Genomic DNA, 22,088 nt, shown 5'->3' on the forward strand with positions numbered 1-22,088 from the left:
GCCCCCTCCTCCCCTTTTATATAATGCTACACAGCCCCCCTCCTCCCCTTGTATATAGTGCTACACAGCCCCCCTCCCTTTGTGTATATAGTGTTACACAGCAATTCCCCCCTGTATATAGCGCTACACAGCCCCCCTCCTTTCCTCGTGTATATAGGGTTACACAGCAATCCCCCCTGTATATAGCACTGCACAGCCCCACTCCTTCCCTTTGATATAGTGCTAAACAGCCACACTCCTCCCCTTCTATACAGCTCTGAACAGCCCCCCTCCCTACAGCTCGTTTAAAAAAAAATTGTACTTACCTTACCCCCGCTCCTGCGACAGACGAAGCGGTACACTGCCTCTCCGGCGGGATGCATGCGCAGACCGGTGCATGCATGGTCGGGCACTGGGGTGGCCGCAGGCTAGTATTATGAGGCTGGGAAGGGCCGAAAACCATGGCCCTTCCCACCCTTGTAACGCTAGACTGCTGCTGTGTTGTACCTGGCTGGTTATGAAAATGGGGGGACCACACGTCATTTTTTTTTTTAAAACCGATGTGGGGTCCCCAGCATTTTCATAACAAGCCAGATACAACACACCAGCAGCAGCCTAGCATTACAAGGGTGGGAAGGGCCACAGCCTTCGGCCCTTCCCTGCCTCATAATACCAGCCTGTGGCTGCCCCAGTGCCCGACCATCACTACAGATGGTCGGGTACTGATCGTACCGAGCTCTTCCCGGCACCCCTGGTGGCAGTGGGTACCAGGGTAATAATGGTTGCAGCCTTTTTACTGGCTAACACTAAGCCCCACCTTAGTAGTTGATGTAGTCAAACAGACAACTGCCATCATCCAGGCACTAATAAAATATGAAAAAAACTCAGAGACATAAGAAAACATTTTTATTGGCATAACAACTCCCCCACAAATCTTTATTTTGTTAAGAAACGTTAATCATCGCAGTAGTCCACCGAATCCGCGATGTAGTCCACCGAATCTATGATGTAGTCCAATAGGTCCAGCGGAACCTGCAAAACAAAAAAAATAAAGTTAGCAATATGAAAAATATAACTACTTCTACTCACCTATCGCGACTTCTGTCTTCTCCCCTGTGCCACAATAAATACTAGTCCCCACAAGCACCCTGTCCGCACCCCCCACACACAGACGACGACGAAAACCATGCGCATTACAGAGCTAGACGGCAGAGGATGTAACGAACGGCTCCCGTTTGTTATGTCCTATGACCTGTAGCTGCCATATTCCATCTGTGTATGTGTCGTTAAGAGACACATACACAGATGAAAGAAAACATGCTTGCCCCAGTAGTGTAAAAAAGTGTTAATTAAAAAAAACATTTCATGTGAAAAAATAAAGTAAATATAATATTTTATTGAATGAAAACACAAATTTATTTTAAAAAATGGTGGAACTGCAGCCGCATCCCTCTCCTCCCCTCCCTCTCTTCTATTTACCGTTTTATACTAGACTGAGGAGGTTACTGAACTTTTAGAAAAAGCCTGGAACTACAGACTGTTAGAAAGTCAGAAAGACACCACTTTCCCTAATGAGATATATACAGGAAAGGGTTCATCCTCTAACTACATGAGGGGTTCTTTACCGGAAGGTCTGTAAAGCAGTGGAAGAGATGGTTTTAGCATAAACAGCAAATTGCTACAGGAAAGCTTTGGATATATTCTGAAAACAACATAACATAAAGAGTTACTTAAATTTATAAAGATACTTAGAAGTGTAATGGTGGGGGTAGGGAAACAGACAAGTGAGCCCTAATCTACCCGCCACTCAGTCCTTGCAACGACCCGCCCTAGGCGACGGGGTACAACTGGGCGACGGTCCCTACGCTCAGTAAGTGCACGACAGACAAACAGACAAGGGTACACAAAGCTAAGGGAAATGGGGCAGTTGCCCACGGCAACACCGTGAGCAACAAGAGTGGTGAACGAGCCGAGTCAAACCAGGAGTGTACGAGGTACCAAACGCTGAGCAGGAGAGTAGTGAATAAGCCGAGTCAAACCAGGAGTGTACGAGGTACCAAACGCAGAGCAGGAGAGTAGTCAGTAAGCCAGGGTCAGTATGAAGCAGGGTCAAATAGTTCAGAAGCTGCAGCAGGGCCAGGAAACCACACAAGAAGAATCACAAGCAAGGAGGAACAGGAAAGGCAGGTATAAATAGACAGAGGGCGGGAGCTAGCTCCGTCTGGCCAGGCTTTGATAGGCTCTCCCACTCCTAAGCCTACCATCCTGAGTGGTGGAAGATGGAGTCAGTCTCACAGACATAGAAGCAGGTGCAGACTGATTACCTATGGGCGTATACTTTACAGTACCCCCCCTTTTATGAGGGGCCACTGGACCCTTTCTAGGTGGACCTGGTTTATTGGGGAAACGAAGGTGGAACTTCCTAACCAATACCCCAGCGTGAACATCTCGGGCGGGTACCCAAGTCTTCTCCTCAGGCCCGTATCCTCTCCAATGGACCAGGTACTGGAGGGAGCCTTGGACCATCTTGCTGTCCACAATCTTGGCCACCTCGAATTCCACCCCCTCATTGGTGAGAACAGGGACAGGAGGCTTCCTCGAGAGAGCCTAGGACGGGGAGCAGCGTTTAAGGAGGGAGGCATGAAACACGTCGTGTATTCGAAAAGATGGGGGCAACTCCAGTCGGAAGGAGACAGGATTGAGGACTTCAATGACCTTATACGGCCCTATAAACCGGGGAGCAAACTTCTTGGACGGGACCTTAAGGCGCAAGTTCTTAGACGATAGCCACACCAGATTCCCGACCATAAACAAGGGGTTAGCAGAACGTCTATCTGCCTGCGTTTTTTGTATGCTCTGGGACGCCTCTATGTTCTTCTGAACCTGGGCCCAGACTGTGCACAGTTCCCGATGAACGACCTCTACCTCGGGATTGTTGGAACTACCAGGTGAAACGGAGGAGAACCGTGGATTAAACCCAAAATTACAGAAGAAGGGGGAGACCCCTGACGAGTTACTGACCCGGTTATTAAGGGAAAATTCGGCGAGGGGAATGAATGAGACCCAATCATATTGACAGTCAGAGATAAAACACCTTAAATATTGTTCTAGAGACTGATTAGTCCTCTCGGTTTGGCCATTAGTTTCAGGATGGAAGGCAGAGGAGAAGGACAGATCAATCTCCAACTTTTTACAGAAGGCTCTCCAAAACAATGAAACAAATTGTACCCCTCTGTCCGAAACAATATTGACAGGGACCCCATGGAGACGCAGGATGTGTTTGACAAACAAGGTAGCTAACGTCTTAGCATTGGGTAGTTTCTTGAGCGGCACAAAGTGGCACATCTTACTGAAGCGGTCTACTACAACCCACACCACCGACTTGCCTTGAGATGGAGGCAAATCGGTGATAAAATCCATGGAGATATGGGTCCAAGGTCTCTGGGGAATGGGCAAAGAACGTAGTAAGCCCGCTGGTCGGGACCTGGGAGTCTTGGACCTAGCACAAATCTCACAAGCGGCGACGTAGGCCTGAACGTCTTTAGGTGACCCAGGCCACCAATAGTTTCTGTCAATGAGGTGCTTGGTACCCAGGATGCCTGGATGACCAGATAGTGCGGAGTCATGATTTTCCCTAAGTACCCTTAGCCGGAATTGCAGGGGAACAAACAGCTTGTTCTCAGGAAGGTTCCCGGGAGCTGAACCTTGATCAGCCGCAATTTCAGAGACTAAATCAGAATCAATAGAAGAAATGATTATACCTGGAGGCAAAATACAAGCAGGATCTTCCTCCGAAGGAGGGCTGGCCATGAAGCTACGCGACAGTGCATCAGCCTTAATATTTTTTGACCCAGCCCTATAGGTAACCAAAAAGTTGAATCTGGTAAAAAATAGCGCCCATCGAGCTTGTCTCGGGTTTAGCCTCCGTGCAGATTCTAGGAAAACCAGATTCTTGTGGTCGGTAAGGACGTTACCTGGTGCCTAGCCCCCTCCAGGAAATGGCGCCACTCTTCGAATGCCCATTTAATAGCTAAGAGTTCGCGGTTGCCAATATCATAGTTACTCTCAGTGGGCGAAAACTTCCTGGAGAAGTAGGCACAGGGACGGAGATGGGTGAGGGACCTGGTACCCTGGGACGAGACAGCCCCCACTCCCACCTCGGATGCGTCAACCTCCATGATAAATGGCTCCATTTGGTTGGGCTGAGCCAGCACCGGGGCCGAGATAAAGCACTTCTTAAGGACCTCAAAAGCCTGGACAGCCTCAGGAGGCCAGTGGAGGAGATCAGCACCTTTGCGAGTGAGGTCCGTAAGAGGCTTAGCGATGACCGAGAAGTTAGCAATAAATCTCCTGTAATAATTAGCGAACCCCAAGAAACACTAACGCCTTCAGGGAGGCAGGTTGGACCCATTCCGCCACAGCCTGGACCTTGGCGGGGTCCATGCGGAATTCATGAGGAGTGAGGATTTGACCCAAAAATGGTATCTCCTGCACCCCAAACACACATTTTTCGGTCTTCGCAAACAGTTTGTTTTCCCAAAGGACCTGGAGCACCTTCCTGACATGCTCAATGTGGGAGGACCAGTCCTTGGAAAACACAAGTATGTCATCAAGGTACACTACAAGAAATACCCCCAGGTAATCTTTTAAAATCTCATTTATGAAATTCTGGAAGACCACGGGAGCATTACACAACCCAAAGGGCATGACGAGGTATTCGAAATGACCTTCGGGCGTGTTAAACGCAGTCTTCCACTCATCCCCCTCTTTGATGTGGATAAGGTTATACGCCCCCCGTAGATCAAACTTAGAGAACCTAGAGAACCATTGGGCCCCCTGAACCTGATTAAAGAGATGAGGAATCAAAGGAAGGGGATACTGGTTCCTTACAGTGACCTTATTCAAGTTACGGTAGTCAATGCATGGCCTAAGACCACCATCCTTCTTCCCTACGAAGAAGAAGCCAGCACCTACCGGAGAAGTAGAGGGGCGAATGTAACCCTTGGCCAGGCATTCCTGGATATACTCTCTCATGGCTTCACGTTCGGGACAAGAGAGATTAAATATCCTACCCTTAGGGAACTGGGCTCCTGGTACCAAATCGATAGCGCAATCGTATTCTCTATGAGGAGGTAACACTTCGGAGGCCTCCTTAGAGAAAACATCAGCGAAGTCCTGAACAAACTCAGGTAGCGTGTTCACCTCCTCAGGGGGAGAAATAGAATTAACAGAAAAACATGACGTCAAGCATTCATTACCCCATTTGGTAAGCTCCCCAGTATTCCAGTCAAACGTGGGATTATGCAACTGCAACCAGGGAAGGCCTAAAACCAAATCGGACGATAATCCCTGCATCAACAGTACAGAGCACTGCTCCAAATGCATGGAGCCAACAAGGAGTTCAAAAACAGGGGTATGCTGTGTAAAATAACCATTAGCAAGAGGAGTGGAGTCGATACCCACTACCGGGACAGGTTTAGGCAAATCAATCAAAGGCATAGCTAGAGACATAGCAAATTCCACAGACATGATATTAGCAGATTTTATTATGTTTCATATTTACGGGAAATGCCTGTTCGCCCAAGTGACCTCCCCGATGATCACTTAGGCGTGGAAGTTTTCCGGCTGCTTATTCTTACGCCTAGGACAGGTGTTCACTTGATGCTTGTCATCCCCATAATAGAAGCAGAGACCAATCTTCCTGCGGAACGCTCTACGTTGTCGGGGGGACACGGAGGCCCCGAGTTGCATAGGTACCTCCGAGTCTTCCGTGGAAGAGCGAAGCAACGGGACCTCGGGAGGCATCATGGGGGAGTCAGAGGGGAAAAACACAAAAACGTTCAAGTTGTCGTTCCCTGAGACGTCGGTCAAGTCGTACCGCTAAAGCCATAACCTGGTCTAGGGAGTCAGAAGAGGGATAGCTAACTAGCAGGTCTTTCAGGACGTTCGACAGACCCAACCTAAACTGGCACCTTAAGGCAGGGTCATTCCACCGAGAAGCTACGCACCACTTCCTAAAGTCAGAACAATACTCAACAGGTCTCTTACCCTGATGTAAGGTCACCAGCTGACTCTCGGCAAAGGCAGTCCTGTCAGTCTCGTCATAAATGAGTCCGAGAGCAGAAAAGAAAAGATCAACGGAGGAAACTTCAGGGGCGTCAGGAGCCAAGGAGAAGGTCCATTCTTGGGGCCCTTCCTGGAGCCGGGACATAATTATACCCACCCGCTGGCTCTCAGAACCTGAGGAGTGAGGCTTTAAGCGAAAGTAGAGCCTACAACTCTCCCGAAAGGAGAGAAAAGTCCTCCGGTCCCCTGAGAACCGGTCAGGCAACTTGAGGTGGGGTTCAAGAGGTGAGGTGAGGGGCACTACCATGGTAGCGTCAGGCTGGTTGACCCTCTGAGCCAGGGCCTGGACCTGTAGGGAGAGACCCTGCATTTGCTGAGCCAGGGTCTCAAGGGGGTCCATAGTATTGTGAGGGACCAGGGTAGCCTAGGTATATGGGCTTGTGATTATGTAATGGTGGGTGTAGGGAAACAGACAAGTGAGCCCTAATCTACAGGCCACTCAGTCCTTGCAACGACCCGCCCTAGGCGACGGGGTACAACTGGGCGACGGTCCCTACGCTCAGTAAGTGCATGACAGACAAACAGACAAGGGTACACAAAGCTAAGGGAAATGGGGCAGTTGCCCACGGCAACACCGTGAGCAACAAGAGTGGTGAACGAGCCGAGTCAAACCAGGAGTGTACAAGGTACCAAACGCTGAGCAGGAGGGTAGTGAACAAGCCGAGTCAAACCAGGAGTATACGAGGTACCAAACGCAGAGCAGGAGAGTAGTCAGTAAGCCAGGGTCAGTATGAAGCAGGGTCAAATAGTTCAGAAGCTGCAGCAGGGCCATGAAACCACACGAGAAGAATCACAAGCAAGGAGGAACAGGAAAGGCAGGTATAAATAGACAGAGAGCGGGAGCTAGCTCCGTCTGGCCAGGCTGTGATAGGCTCTCCCACTCCTAAGCCTGCCATCCTGAGTGGTGGAAGATGGAATCAGTTTCACAGACATAGAAGCAGGTGCAGACTGATTACCTATGGGCGTATACACAGAAGCTGTGCCTGGCAGATCCTTTACAAGTAGGAAGAGTGTTTCTGCATATCAACAGCCCATGTGACAGGAGGGTGACCACCATCTTTGTACTTACATTTTAAAGTAATGTGGTTGTCACATTGCTAGGGGAGTGGTACATGTTTTTTCCTACACAGTGATAAAGAGAGTTAGTACTGTCTCCGTCTCTCACTGTGCAGTTGTCCTCTCTCATTCATTCATTCATTCACCACTAACCAATGAATGCATGACATTCCGTAGACAAAGTATTCAAGAATTTCAGAAAGTAAGTGGGCATAGCTATAACTAAGAACAGGGGGTGGCAAACTATTGAGTACAGGAACATATGCTATGTTTTGAAAGTATATTCTCAGCCCATATGTGTAATTGGTATTATAAACAGGTATGGCGTTAGATGCTGCTCTACATAGTATGTTGAGGTTCACACATATTTTGTTCACACTTTTTCATTTTGATTGTCATTCTCAACTTGTGTTAATTAGTTATCTGTAGAAAGTCATCAAGCACGACAACACAGCTGAAGTATTTTCTCATTGGTCTTATGTTGTAAAATAACTATAAGGCAGAGTTCACAAGGAGTTTTTTGCAGGCAGAAAATTCTGCCTCAAAATTAGAAAAGTTGAATTTTGAGGCAGATTGTTATCTGCCTGCATGCCGTTTGCCGCCTTTTTCACGGCATTTAACGCTCGCGCCCATTGAGCGCCACGGGCAAAAACGCCGCGAGATATGCTTTCTCTGCCTCCCATTGATGTCAATTAGAGGTCAGAGGAGTAAATGCCCAAAGATACGGCACGTCGCTTCTTTTTCCCGTGGGAGCCATTTTTGGCTGTTTTTGGCGCATTTTCCGCTTAAAAAAACTCAGTGTGAACTGGGTCTAACTATTTTATTGAGCTTTTAGCTGCCTTGGAGAGGTTTCCCAGTTTTGACAATTTCTGATTGCAGATCCCCTGCAGGGTTTTGAACATTGAAAGGCCTAACTGCTGGGAGTTCCTGCAACCAGGTGCTATAGGCAGTGGAACTGTTGTGTAAGTGTTTCAGTTACATTGTGAAGCACCCACTGAAATCAATGGATATTTGGGTAATACTTTAGCATTATTGTGCAGAGGGGAACCTCTCTGTAACTAAAAATGGTTGGTGGAATTCCATGACCTGGGATCACCCCACATTCCATTTATTTTTGTTATTTAGCCCTCCTAGTCTTAAAAAATAAGAGGGCTTTGCAATATTTTTGTTTGTTAATTCCCCCCCCCCCTACCTATGTCATCCACTGAACTGAGCAACACTACTTGTGACCATTGCAACGACACTAAAGTCCGTACATGCCCCCCTATCTGTTTGTGAAATGTACAGGACAAACTCTTAAAGGGTAATTAAACTTTCAACAAACTCTGACATGTCATAGTGACATGTCAGAAGTTTTGATCGGTGGGGCTTCCGAGCACTGAGACCCCCACCGAGCGCTGAGCCGTTTCCTTTCTGATCGGCTTTTCTCGGAAAGCCAAGGGAACGGTGTACGGACTCAATAGAAAGTCTATGAGCCCGTACACCAACAGCTCGGCTTTCCAAGAAAAAACGACCAGAAAGGAAGCAGCTTAGCGCTTCTGCTGCTTAGTTTTCAGCAATCGGTGGGGGTCTCAGTGCTCGGACCCCCACCGATCAAAACTACTGACATGTCACTATGACATGTCAGAAGTTTGTTGAAAGTTTAGTTACTCTTTAAAGTCTAATAAGCAACCGTGCCATCACAAGTGGGTTTCATTCATATAAGCAGCTGCGATACTGTATCACAAGCGGATTTCCATCGTGTAATCTGTTGTGACATCACAAATGTGTTTACACCCTCTGCGTAGTACTATTATGTCGGGCTAAGCGCATTGTTCGCGCTCAGCTCAGTAATAGTACGCCAGAGCTTTTACTCTGACATCCCACCCCGCCACATGTAAGAGCTGTAGTAACTGCTGTCTCAGACAGCAGTTATCACAGCTCATTTTCCAGGGACCGATCACCCCTTAGATGTTGCTGTAAATTTCCAAGGCCTAATTCCACTACATTCTGTGAAAAACCTGTGGGGTCTATATGTTCACTATACTGCTAGTAAGAGTCCTTGATGGGTGTAGTTTCCCTAATCTAGTCACTTTTTGTAAATGCGACAAGGCACCGGAAAACCATTTTAGCAAAATTTGAGCTCCAAAAGCCAAATGACGCTGCTTCTCTTCTGAGCCCTGCCGTGGGTCCAAACAGCAGTTTATGACCATATATGGGGTATTGCCGTACTTGGGAGAAATTTCTTTACAAATTTTGGGATGCTTTTTCTCATTTAATCCTTGTGAAAATGAAAAAAATCTGTACTAAAACTACTTTTTGTGTGAAAAAATAGATTTCAATTTTTATGGCCTAATTCCAAGAAATTCAGCAAATAAGCTGTGGGGTAAAAATTCTCACTATACCCTCATTGCAGTCTAAAATGGTGTCTTTTTGGGGGATGTTTCCTATATTTTGGCATCACCTGAAGACCTCTTAAAACCTGACATGGTGCCTAAAATATATTCTAATAAAAAGGAGGCTCCAAAATCCTCTAGGTGCTCCTTTTTCTTCTGAGGCCTGTGTTTCAGTCCACATGTGGCATTTTACTAAAAACTGCAGAATCTGGGCAATAAATATCTAGTTCTGTTTCTCTGGTAAAATCTTCTGTTTTCCTGGAAAAAAATGGATGAAAATAGATTTTCTGCAAAAAAAATAAAATGAAATGTGTTAATTTTACCTCCACTTTGCTTTAATTCCTGTGAAACTTTCTAAATGCTGTTTTGAACACTTTGAGGGGTGCCATTTTTAAAATAGGGTGATTTATGGGGGTTTCTAATCTATAGGCCCCTTAAAGTGACTTCAGAACTGAACTGGTCTCTAAAAAATCGTTTTTGAAAATTTTCTTGAAGATGTGAGAAATTTTGACTATCTGGCTTAGGCCCAATGCACACGAACATATTTTTTTCCTCCCGTAAATACTGGCGTAAATACGGGTCCTTGGTCACACATATTCGACCCGTATTCCACCAGTATTTATGGACCCGTGCCCGCAAATACGGGTCCTTTGTCACCAGTATTCCACCCGTATTTACGGACTCGTTTTCTTTGCACTAATTGGCAGCCCCTTCTCCCTATCAGTGCTCGATAGAGAGAAGGGGCAGCCCTTTCGGGCAGAGTTTCCGCAGCGATTGAAAGTAAAAGAAGTTCATACGTACCCCGGCCGTTGTCTTTTTGACGCATCCCTCTTTTGACATCCAGTCTGACCTCCCTGGATGACGCGGCAGTCCATGTGACTGCTGCAGCCTGTGATTGGCATGTGATTGGCTGCAGCGGTCACATAGGATGAAACATCATCCCGGGAGGCCGGACTGGAGGAAGAAGCAGGGAGTTCTGGGTAATTAATTACGGGAGCCCCATAGACTTTTATGGGCCTGCCCGTGCCATAATTACGGCCTGAAATAGGACATGGTCCATATTTTTCAACGGCCCTGGCACCTTCCCGTAACCAAACGGGAAGGTACCCGTGGCCAATAGAAGTCTATGGGCCCGTAATTACGGGCGTTTTTACGTTTGTGTGCATGGGGCCTTATAGATACATTTACATTTAGAAAAATGCACATTTTTCTACAATTTTCTCTACATTTTGGTGTTTTTCACAAACTTTACCACTAAGATAAAGTACAATATGTCACTAGAAAATGATCTCAGAATCACTTGGATAAATTAAAGCATTCCAAAGTTATTAACACATAAAATGCAACATGTCAGATTTGAAAAATGGGGTCTGAGCCTTAAAGAAGCATTCTCACAATTTTTTTTATTCTCTGGCCCGTTGGAAAGGCACATTATGTAAATTGTGTTGAAGGTCATTTTCTTACCGGGGGCTGTATTTGTGAGTCATCCCTCCCTTTTGGTCCCCAGCTGTGTCATGTGACCAGCAATTCAGACTCCCTAACTGCCACAAGGTCTCATGTGTGGACAGGAAGTCAGTTTCTAGACTCACATCAAGGCTGTGATAGTAATGAATAGAGAAACTGACTTCCTGTCCACACATGAGACGCTGTGGTAGTTGGAGAGTCCTATTGCTGGTCACATGACACAGCGGAGGACCAGAAGGGAGTGGATAACTCACAAATACAGCCACCGGTAAGAAGATTACCTGCACCACAATTTACATAATGTGCCTCTCTAATGGGCCAGAGGATAAACATTTTGTGGGAGTGCTCCTTTAAGGCCAAAACTAGGCTGGGTCATTAAAGGGAATGTGTTGCCAGCAAAACATGTTTTTTTTTTTTAGTTAAACAATTAGTGTGTAGGTGATTAAACATTGTTCTAATTTTTTTTTATTTTTTTCACGAGTCAGGAAATATTATAAATTGGATTCAATTTATAATATATCCCAGCACTGGTCACTCTATGGAGCAATTCCCAAAATTGCAGCATTTCATGTGGTAAAGCAACCACATTGCTTTATGCCGCAAAATTGGGAAAAAATCCCTCGCTCTAGTGAGCTCTCAGAATCCCCCCCTCCTTTATCCTGGCTAGTGCCGGGAGAAACGAGGGGTTTGAACGGTCTAACCTCCTACACTGTGTGTCGCCATTTTTTGAGCTAACACACAGTGTAGAAGGTTTACATACGCTAGTAAAACACACTGAAACACGAACATACATAGAAATCACTTACCTGCTCCAGTCGCCGCCGCTCCCTCCGGTCCGTCCGCTCCGTCTGCTGCCGCTGCTCCATGTGCACAAGTCCGGAAGCCGCGACCGGAAGTAGTACTCTTACTGCCCGGCCGCGACTTCCGGTCCACAGGAAAATGGCGCCGGACGGCGCGCATTTCAAATCGGACTGTGTGGGAGCGGCGCATGCGCCGTTCCCACACACACGGCGTACACCATAGTGGATGGAACGGGTCCCGTTCGCAGTCCCTATGGGACTGGAGCTGCCGTATTCCATGTCTGTATGTGTCGTTAATCGACACATACAGAAATGGAAAAAAAAATGGCAGCCCCCATAGGGAAGAAAAAGTGTAAAAATAGAAAAAAGTAACACACAAACACACAAATAAATATAAACGTTTTTAATAAAACCCTAACATAAAACTGATATAAAAATTTTTTTTGGGTGACACTGTTCCTTTAAGGGGTTAGGTCAGGTAAGGAAACAGCTCTCTTTCTGTTAGGTAAGCTACTGTGACATCACAAGTGTGTTTCTGTCGGGTAATATGAGGTGACATCACAAGTGTGTTTCAGTCATGTAAGCCAAGTGATATCACAACTAGTTTCAGTCAGGTAAACTCTGGGACGGACATACCATATGTAGCATCAAATTAGCAGTTGAAAATCTAGGAGCCAATATATGTGCTGTTCTGTTGTTGGTGTCTGCCCCTGACTTCTTCATATACTTACCTTACCAATTCCTTACCACTCCCCTGCTGCCACTGTCTGTGTCCCTCAACTCGCCCCTTTTTATACAGGTGCATCATGACAGTTAATCCATAGTTATGTGACGTCACAGTGGACAGCGTGTGACTGTAGGGACTATGGATTAGCCACCATGTTCACCTAACATTACATCATCTCAAATGTCACATTGTGATGCACCAGGAGAGGAGAGGAACAAGATAGTGGCATTGGAGAAAAAACGAGGAATCCGTAAGGTAAATAAACAGAGAAGTTTGTTATTTTCATCTTTTAAGTCCAATGCCACCAATTAACCTGAAAAGTTGAATCAGTAGTTTAGCGCAGTATAACATCTGGGAGTCTCATTTTCTTATTTCCTTAATAAATGTTGCCAGTTATTTCCCTATGTGGAAGTCAAAAACAGAACGCACATTTCCAATATGGGGAAGGAAATAAGATTTGCATGATAAATATGAAATAAAATGGAAGGAAAATGAATTTATCACTTTCACTGTTGTGGTCAGTGGATCTTCTAGGCTGATCAGTCAAAGGAAGTTTCTAGCTGATAAATGTCTTCTGCAGTCTAAATTGATTTATCTGGCATTATCTCCATATCCGGTGGAGGCCAGAGCTTTAACCTGCTAGATACTATAGCAGATAAGGAAATGTGCACTATATCCTTGAAACCCAATTACAATTCAAATATTTGCCGCATTTATTTATGATTTACCAATCGAGTGCCTCAAGATTTATGGTGAAAGGTATTTAGAGCATTGTAATGATTTTCTAATGATGTGATATACTACAAACATGGTTTCTTGCATTACTTGAATTTTCCTAAAATATTTCCATTTCTTAAAAGTTTATCAACAACAAAGACATTTTCAAAATGAGGTACTCTGATTCATGACTGGGCATTCAGACATTATGAGCCAGAAATTGCTAGTCGTAATTGTAGTCAGATTAGTAAAATGTACAAATTGCAGGGATAAAACATTTTATTGTTTCGACATAACTAGTATTTATCAATGAATATCAACCAACTACAGATAAGGTAATGTTTAATTTTTTTACATTAAAAAAACTAATTATACATCACTGGTACTTATGTATATTATTCAGTGCTAATGAGAATATCAAGACCCTGTTAGGCTTCGTTCACATCTGCGTTGGGGTCCCGTTCTGACTTTCTGTCGGAGGTTTCCGTCTGACCGGGACCCTGAACAGACACAAACTGACACGAACGGCAACCAGAGGTTTCCGTTTCCATCACCATTGATTTCAATGGTGACGGATCCGATGCGCATGGTTTCCGTTTGTGTCTGTTGTGCACTGGAAGCAAAACTGTAGTCGACTACGCTATTGCTTCCGGCAAAATGACGGGGTCCAGTGCACAACAGACACAAACGGAAATGATGGGCTATTGCTTCTGGCAAAACGACGGGTCCGGTGCGCAACAGACACAAACGGAAACCATGGTCACCGGATCCGTCACCATTGAAATCAATAGTGATAGAAACGGAAACCATGTCAGTTTGTGTCTTTTCAGGGTCCCGTTCTGACGGAAAGCTCAGACGGAACGTCAGAACGGGACCCCAACGCAGATGTGAACGAAGCCTTACAATGATATTTATGATGTAATGATATATGACATGTGAAACATTCATATACTGTATGTGTAAGGCTCCGTTCATCTCTGTGTTATGTTTTTCCGTTGTTCTGTTCCATCGGATGATCAGAACAATGAAAAAGCGGATCTTCCAGATCAGTATCTGACAGAACCCAATTACTTTAATGGATTCCGCTCGAGTTTCCGTCACTGTGACCGTCGTCTTGTCGGACAAAATAGCGCAACATGCTATGCTATTTAGTCCAGCAAAAACTATGGAATCTGCGGCGGAGCCTCCAACGCAGTTGTGAACGGAACATAAACTGCAGGTAAGCTTATTATAAGTGAAAATACAAGGTGAACTAAAATGCTGGATCCCTGCACAATCCCTTCTCAGGACAGGATTTCCATTAGGTACAAGAGGCCTGTGCCTAGAAGTGGCTCTGCAGGAAAAGGTGTCTCGTCTACAGGGTCTGAGCCAAATTATGGTTCATGCAGTGCGAGATGGTGCAGTAGACTACGTTCAATACTTATAAGTGCAATATAGCTCTATATTTTTATTATGCTTTTTTTTTTTAAATATCTTTTTATTTCAATCTCTCCATAGAAAAACAACAAAGAAGAGCAGTAAGTATATAACATACAACGTACTATAATGTTACATTGGATTGATAATTCTTACAATAAACACAAGCTTCTCTCAGAAAAATAATTATTTGTACTGCACTAGAAATTTATTTAAAGGCTATGGACACCTTTGTTTTTTTTTTTGTTTTGTTTTTTTATAAAAACAACTTTTCTAATTAACTTTTATTTAAAAAAAAATAAAAAAAAAAAAAAAATCACAATTTAACTTGTGCAGCTTCTATGTAGCACAGTCAAACCACTTTGGCATGATCGGAACGAAGCTTAGAAGATTGCTACTGAAACTGCTGTCAGTCGAGCCGTCTGTGCAGCTCACTGACAGATTCCGCTCAGTATGGCTTTCTAAAGTGAAACTGCATTTTTTTTAAAAATAACTGTCAATTACAAAAGTTGATTTTATCACTAAATAAATGCAATTCATTAAAAATTAATTTAAAAAAAAGACCGCAAAGGTGTCTATAATTTTCAAGGTTAAAGGGGTTGTCTTTATGAGGGCCCTATTAGGGCATATAGACATCATAGAGAGCGGTCCCGCACTAAAGCTATCCCTCTATGAAACAGACCATTCTGGCAGACTATGTTCAAGGCCGATGCAAAAGAAAAACCTGGCAGCTGATGAGACCATCCTTTTAATATTTTGGCTTATTTGCATAAGGAAAGGTTTTAATATGGCTTTATTAATGGGCAGGTCATTTTATGCATATAAGCTACTGGGATGTAAATCCAGCACCGTACCTTAAAGGGTAACTAAACTTTAAAAAAACTTCTGACATGTCATAGCGACATGTCAGAAGTTTTGATCTGTGTGGGGTCCGAGCACTGAGACCCCCACCGATCGCTAAAACGAAGCTGCAGAAACACCCAGCTGAGCGGCTTAGTTTTTCTGATCGACTTTTCTTGGAAAGCCGAGCAATTGGTGTACGGGCTCAATAGAAAGTCCATGAGTCCAAACACCAACTGCTTGGCTTTCCAAGAAAAGACAATCAGAATCTAAGCAGCTCAGTGCTCACCCTTGGCGCTTCTGCGGCTTCGTTTTAGCAATCGGTGGGGTTCTCAGTGTTCAGACCCCCTTCGATTAAAATTTCTGACATGTCACTATGACATGTCAGAAGTTTTTTGAAAGTTTAGTTGCCATGCATGTTTGGTGGACGATCGTTTAGTGTGCCAATCTCTCTTTCCAGTGATTCAGGGGTCCAATCACTAGTGCCCTGTGGTTTTCTGTCCCATCACCTAGTACCCACGGGTCTCTTGCCTTCTTATTCAGTCCCTGGGTGCTGATTCTTTCTCTGACCGGAAGTCACCAATCAATCTCAGGCTCTGTATCAAAGATCGGTGCAGGCATGAGAAAGCAAACAAACTTCTCCTCCTCTGTAATGTGCATGATCACACACAATCATCGCTCTAGGCTGGTGATACCACTGCACCCTAAGCAGATCCCTCAATAATCTAAACGTCATACAGCACTGATAGATGCGATAAAACTGGAGCCAGGTCTCCCAATTTCCCATAATGAACCTTTAGGCCTCCTTCAGATGCAGGAATCTTCTGGCAATTAAACTGCACCAAAAAAAGTGCTTCTAAAACTTTAGATGTTTTCAAATGTAACACGCATTTTTGATGGCATTTTTAGTGGCGTTATTTTGTACGTGCTTTTTTCCTGGCGTTTTTATGAAGTCCTATAGAGAAGCCCACGGAAAAAACGCCTGAAAAAAACTGCCCTACCCAGAAAAAACGCCACTGACCACAAAATTACCTCAAAATTCCCACAAACCAAAACGCAGTTGTGTGTAGTGTGCATCAAAACTTCGATACAGTTTCGATACCGTGCACCCCCAAACGGTTCAATACCGTTATTTCATGTATTTCGATACTAAGCTGTGCGGCCGCACAGCTCAGTATTGTAGCACATGAATGTATGAGAGCGAGGCTGCGGCTGTGCCCCGCTCCTGAGTCCTGACAAGTGCACGTGGTCAGGATGATGCGGTGCGGCCAGCGCTGCACTAATGAGCGGCGGCACTAAAGACAGAACATGGTGGGTGGACTGCAAAACACCCCCATGTTCTGTCTTCAGTGTCTGAAGTTCCAGTCTCTTATAAGCTTCGGCTGCCCGCTACCCTCCGCATCCCCAAGTCCTTTCACGTTTCTCTCCTGAAACCTGTGGTCCTGAACTGCTACTTTAAGACTCTTAGCCCTGCAGTTGCCCTAAGCGGTTCTGGCGAGATATTTGAGGTTATGGAGATCCTGGAAGAAGAACCTTTTATTTAGTAGATTGGAGTGGGTTTGGTCCAGAAGAGAGGTCCTGGGAGCCAGAAGAGAATCTCAATGCTCCTACCCTCATTAAGAAGTTTCTCTCTCGTTCTGGTACCAAGAGGAGGGGGCATAAGAGGGGGGATACTGTAACGTCCGTGGTCGCTGACCACGAACTCCTCTCATCCTGTCGATGCCCTTCTCTCCAGAGATGTCTGCACATGCAGCTGTCCTGTTCTGCAGTGACCACTAGGGTGCGCTCGCGATCTCAGTCCAGCCTTAAGGAGCCAGAGAGCACACAGGTGTGAGATTGAGCTGATTGCTCCCAGATCACACTGGACTATAAAAAGTGCCCAGCCACTTCCTACCTTGCCTGAGCGTTGTTTGTATCTACCCGTGTCTGTCTTTGCAAATGGTTCCTTGAGTGCTTTTCAGTTCCAGTGTTCCCGTTCCTGTATCCTGTTTCCCGTGCTACCGCATTCCTGTGCTATACTGGGTTGGAGTCGTGTTGTGTCGCCTACTACACCCGCTGTGTTTCTCCGCACATGTTGTCTGCCTGCTGCCTGAGTTCCATCCGAGCCTAAACCATTGCTACCGTCTGAATTGCCACAGGTACCTTTATCTGAACAATAGACATTGACTTTGTACCCTGTTTGGCCAGCTGCTATACCGCTACAGCGGTACGGCCTAGTGGGTCCACATACCCACAGATCGTGACAATATTGTTGCATTGGTCTAGGCAGGGCGGTTGCCCTATCAACATAACGCCTAAATCCGCATCTGACTTAAGCAGGGGTCCACTTGGGGATGGCGGCCCTGGGAAATTGTTCAGTTTTCCCATATTATCGCTAGCCCTGGTAGTGCCATAATGCCATGTCAGTCCACCGCTGCTCAGTGCATAACAAATTACTCAAGTCTAAATCAACTGCACTGTCATTAGCTTTGTTAGGGACACTGGGACTGTGCACTATAGATAGCACTGTAATTGGAACATTGTGGTTGGTGGCAATGAATGGAGGGCTCTGTTGCTGACTTTTTTTTATACAAGTAATATGGCGTGTATTTTGTATTTTTCTTTATTACCTTCTAAATGTAGTAAAAAAAAAAAAAAGTTAGAACCCAAATCAAATTAGGCCAGGGGTGTAGATGCGAACCAAAAACAGTAAATAGAGGTGGTTGCACATCTTTATTTATGGCTTGTGACTGGCGCTGTCCGACAATCAGATTTGTAGCAGGGTATGCACACAACAACACCTTACTTGAGCTTAGAAGTAATAAATAACGTACTAAGAACTGCAAGTCGCTTCAATAGGACAGATTCCTGGCCTTTTTATTTTTCCTTTTTCGTATTTCTAAGTTCAAAGCCGAGAATGCTGAACTCTCCTTCTCATGCCTCCTCACCTTGTCACAACGTTTTGAGGGACTACCCCCCTTACACATGTGTGCAGGTGAGGCAGGATTGAGTGGCTTAGTTGAAAAAACATGACACATATATAAATATATAGTATAAATATACAAAATATACACATGAGAACACTGACATCTACATGGAGTCACAAGGAACACTATTTTTATACAGCAAATGCATAAATCCTTGAATTAACACATTTTGCTCACAGGAACACATTAAAACTACAAGTTTCATTTTACCCCTTGGGTTCCAATGTCTCCGACCTAGTAATCCAAAAATTCTCTCTTTGTAATAATAATCGCCTATTCTCATCCTCACCATGTTATTCGTCCAATTGTTCTAGTTTTGCCACCTCAGGTCACATATATGACGATTCATACAAAAAAATGCCTAGCTACTGTTGTGTCATGGAATTTACATCCCATTTCTTTCCTTTCTATTTCAATTTTTATTTCCTTTCCTTTCGTTTGCTCAATTTCCTTCAGTTTTAGTTCTTTGTATTTTTTAATGTTAGATTTATGCTCATTTAAACGTAGTTTAACTTGGCGTGCTGTTTGTCCAACATATGCTTTTCAACATATAAATGTAATTTTTTCGTTTCACAAGTGAAAAAACCTTTCACCGCAATCTTATTTTCTTTAGTTGGGTGATAGATCCCCTTTAATAATGGCATTACAGTTTTGACAATTCAGACACGCAAAGGTTCCCCTACGCTGAGTGGCTAGAATAGTCTGTTTGTTCTTTTTTCATTCTGATGTCACTTCTAATTAGACTATTGTTGTTCAGTGACTTCCCCTTTCGGTATTCAAATATTGGTTGCTCACAAAACAAGGGCCCAAATTTGGGGCCCTGTTTAAGGAGATCCCAATATTTGCGAACTGCTTTTTTCACCACCATGTCGTGTTTATCATAAGTTGAAGTATACACCAACCTATTTTGTTTTCTTCTCTCATTTGTGTCTTTTTTTCGTTCTTGTTTCACATCTTGGTATACCCCCAATATCATGTCCTATCTTCTCCTACGGGCAACCTCTGTCAACAAATTTATTAGTTAATTTACACATATTCTGTTAATTTACACATATATAGTAGGTGTAGTTATGGCAGCATAGCCAGCCTTGCTTATGGATGCCGAAAATCCTACATGGACTAGGTCATCTTAAAACGAAGGCATCTCTGATAAAAAAAGCGTGGGATGGAGGAGTTGGCCCAATATCATGTATTTGTCTCTTCACAATTTCATATAACAGAGGACTTGTTGTCGGATTTTAAATGTAACTGGCAGCTCATTGGCAATGCTATTTAAATAGCTGTCCAAAAAACCTCCTGTACATCCGAAGACTGACAGCTTAACTAAATAAAACATTTTTAGAGATTTACTTTTGCCAACTGCAATGCTTAAAATCTTTCTAAAATATGTTCAAGCAATCTGAATCTATAATGATCCAAAAGTAGTATACAATTGGATTCCTCAAACTTTCTACTTATTATACCTTATATTCGTCACACTAAAGTGTTGTACTATTCAGAAGGACCAGGACAATGTGGATCTGTTTTTCTTGTTGCTTGACTATTTTGATATTCTGTTTTTGTCTATGCTTTTTCTTGTTGCATTAGTATTAGGCTGAGTTCACACGGGGCGGATACGCTGCGAGGGAATTCCGAGGTGAAAAACTGCACCAAACTGTGGTGCAGTTTTTCACTCTGAATTTCCGCTGCGGAAAACTGCATCATTCAGCCTGTGATTGGCTGCAGCGGGCCGTCATATGGGATGAAACGTCATCCCATGAAGTCGGCCCTCTGACGTCATCCAGGCCGGCCTCCTGGGATAACGTTTCATCTCATGGGACCGCCGCTACAGCCTGTGATTGGCTGCAGTGGTCACATGGGATGAAACATCATGGACAACCTGTTAATTTCAATGGGAACTACTGTATGCAATGCTTCATTTTCCCTATGGTAACGCTACAAGAAAATGTAACACTTGCTTCCCCCACAGATTACAGTAAATCATTGTGGGTTCCATCAGTAGGACATCCTGTGATATAATCCTATTATTGAGTGATGTTTCTGACAGAAATTATTTGTCCAAAATGAAATATCTCTTTAGGCCAGGTTCAGACATGGCGTATTTGCTGAGGATTTTAAGGCCGGGTCCCACGGGTCAGATAAGCTGCGTACAAATCATGCAGCGTGTCCGACCAGGAACTTGCAGTACATTTAGTCCGAAAATCGTGTTTTTTCAGACGGAGTTTCCATTGCGGAAAGTAGTGGTAAAAAACACTCATACTTACCGAGGCCGTTGTTATGGCGATGCGTCCCTCCTGTGCAGTTCCGCCCAGCCTACCTCGATGGTGCTGCGCCCCATGTCACCGCTGCAGCCTGTGATTGGCTGCAGCGGTCACATGGGATGCAACTTCATCCCAGGAGGCCGGAATGGACGAAGAAACACAGACTTCTGGGTAAATATGTTTTTTTAATTTTTCCGTAGTTGTGATTTTTGCGGCGTAATCGTTGCGAATACGCAGCAAAAGTCGCAACACTTGGCTTTCTGTTGCGGGATTTGAAGCCCCATTGAATTCAATGGGAAAAACCCGCAATTATGTTTCTTGTTTAAATGTGTGGCCCTGGTGTAAAGCTGAGGTGTAGTCCTTTCATTATAAAAGGGTTACATGTATCATTGGTTGAGTGATTCCAGCACTGGACCATTACTTAGACATTTCTATTTATTTTGAGATTCTGTATACTTAAAGAGGCTCTGTCACCAGATTTTGCAACCCCTATCTGCTATTGCAGCAGATCGGCGCTGCAATGTAGATTACAGTAACGTTTTTATTTTTAAAAAACGAGCATTTTTGGCCAAGTTATGACCATTTTTGTAGTTATGCAAATGAGGCTTGCAAAAGTCCAAGTGGGCGTGTTTAAAGTAAAAGTCCAAGTGGGCGTGTATTATGTGTGTACATCGGGGCGTGTTTACTACTTTTACTAGATGGGCGCTCTGATGAGAAGTATCATCCACTTCTCTTCAGAACGCCCAGCTTCTGGCAGTGCAGATCTGTGACGTCACTCACAGGTCCTGCATCGTGTCTGACACATCGGCACCAGAGGCTTCAGTTGATTCTGCAGCAGCCTCGGCGTTAGCAGGTAAGTCAATGTAGCTACTTACCTGCAAACGCTGATGCTGCTGCAGAATCAACTGTAGCCTCAGGTGCCGATGTGTCCTCGCTCGTCTGACACGATGCAGGACCTGTGAGTGACGTCACAGCAGTGATCAGGCAGAAGCTGGGCGTTCTGAAGAGAAGTGGATGATACTTCTCATCAGAGCGCCCAGCTAGTAAAAGTATTAAAAACGCCCCGATGTACGCACATAATACACGCCCACTTGGACTTTTACTTTTAAACACACCCACTTGGACTTTTGCAAGCCTCATTTGCATAATTACAAAAATGGTCATAACTTGGCCAAAAATGCTCGTTTTTTAAAAATAAAAACGTTACTGTAATCTACATTGCAGCGCCTATCTGCTGCAATAGCAGATAGGGGTTGCAAAATCTGGTGACAGAGCCTCTTTAAAGTGTAGCTAAACATTTGACAAACTTCTGACATGTCATAGTGACATGTCAGAAGTTTGGATTGGTGGGGTTCCGAGCA

At 44.5% G+C, this 22,088-nt stretch overlaps 2 long non-coding RNA genes across 2 annotated transcripts in view; one reads left to right on the forward strand and one right to left on the reverse strand.

Annotated features, from left to right (window-relative positions):
* Positions 1 to 22,088, forward strand: part of LOC142652910 (uncharacterized) — an 854,242-nt gene that overhangs the window by 679,576 nt on the left and 152,578 nt on the right. The gene's annotated exons all lie outside the window — the stretch shown is intronic.
* LOC142652909 (uncharacterized) lies at positions 911 to 20,806 on the reverse strand. Its single transcript, XR_012847977.1, has 3 exons — positions 20,731 to 20,806; positions 19,369 to 19,468; positions 911 to 1,011 (listed from the first exon to the last, which is right to left on the reverse strand). It is a non-coding gene; the product is annotated as an uncharacterized LOC142652909 (long non-coding RNA).

The sequence above is a fragment of the Rhinoderma darwinii genome, chromosome 5, assembly GCF_050947455.1.
Source record: "Rhinoderma darwinii isolate aRhiDar2 chromosome 5, aRhiDar2.hap1, whole genome shotgun sequence".
In the NCBI taxonomy this organism is placed as follows: Eukaryota; Metazoa; Chordata; class Amphibia; order Anura; family Rhinodermatidae; genus Rhinoderma; species Rhinoderma darwinii.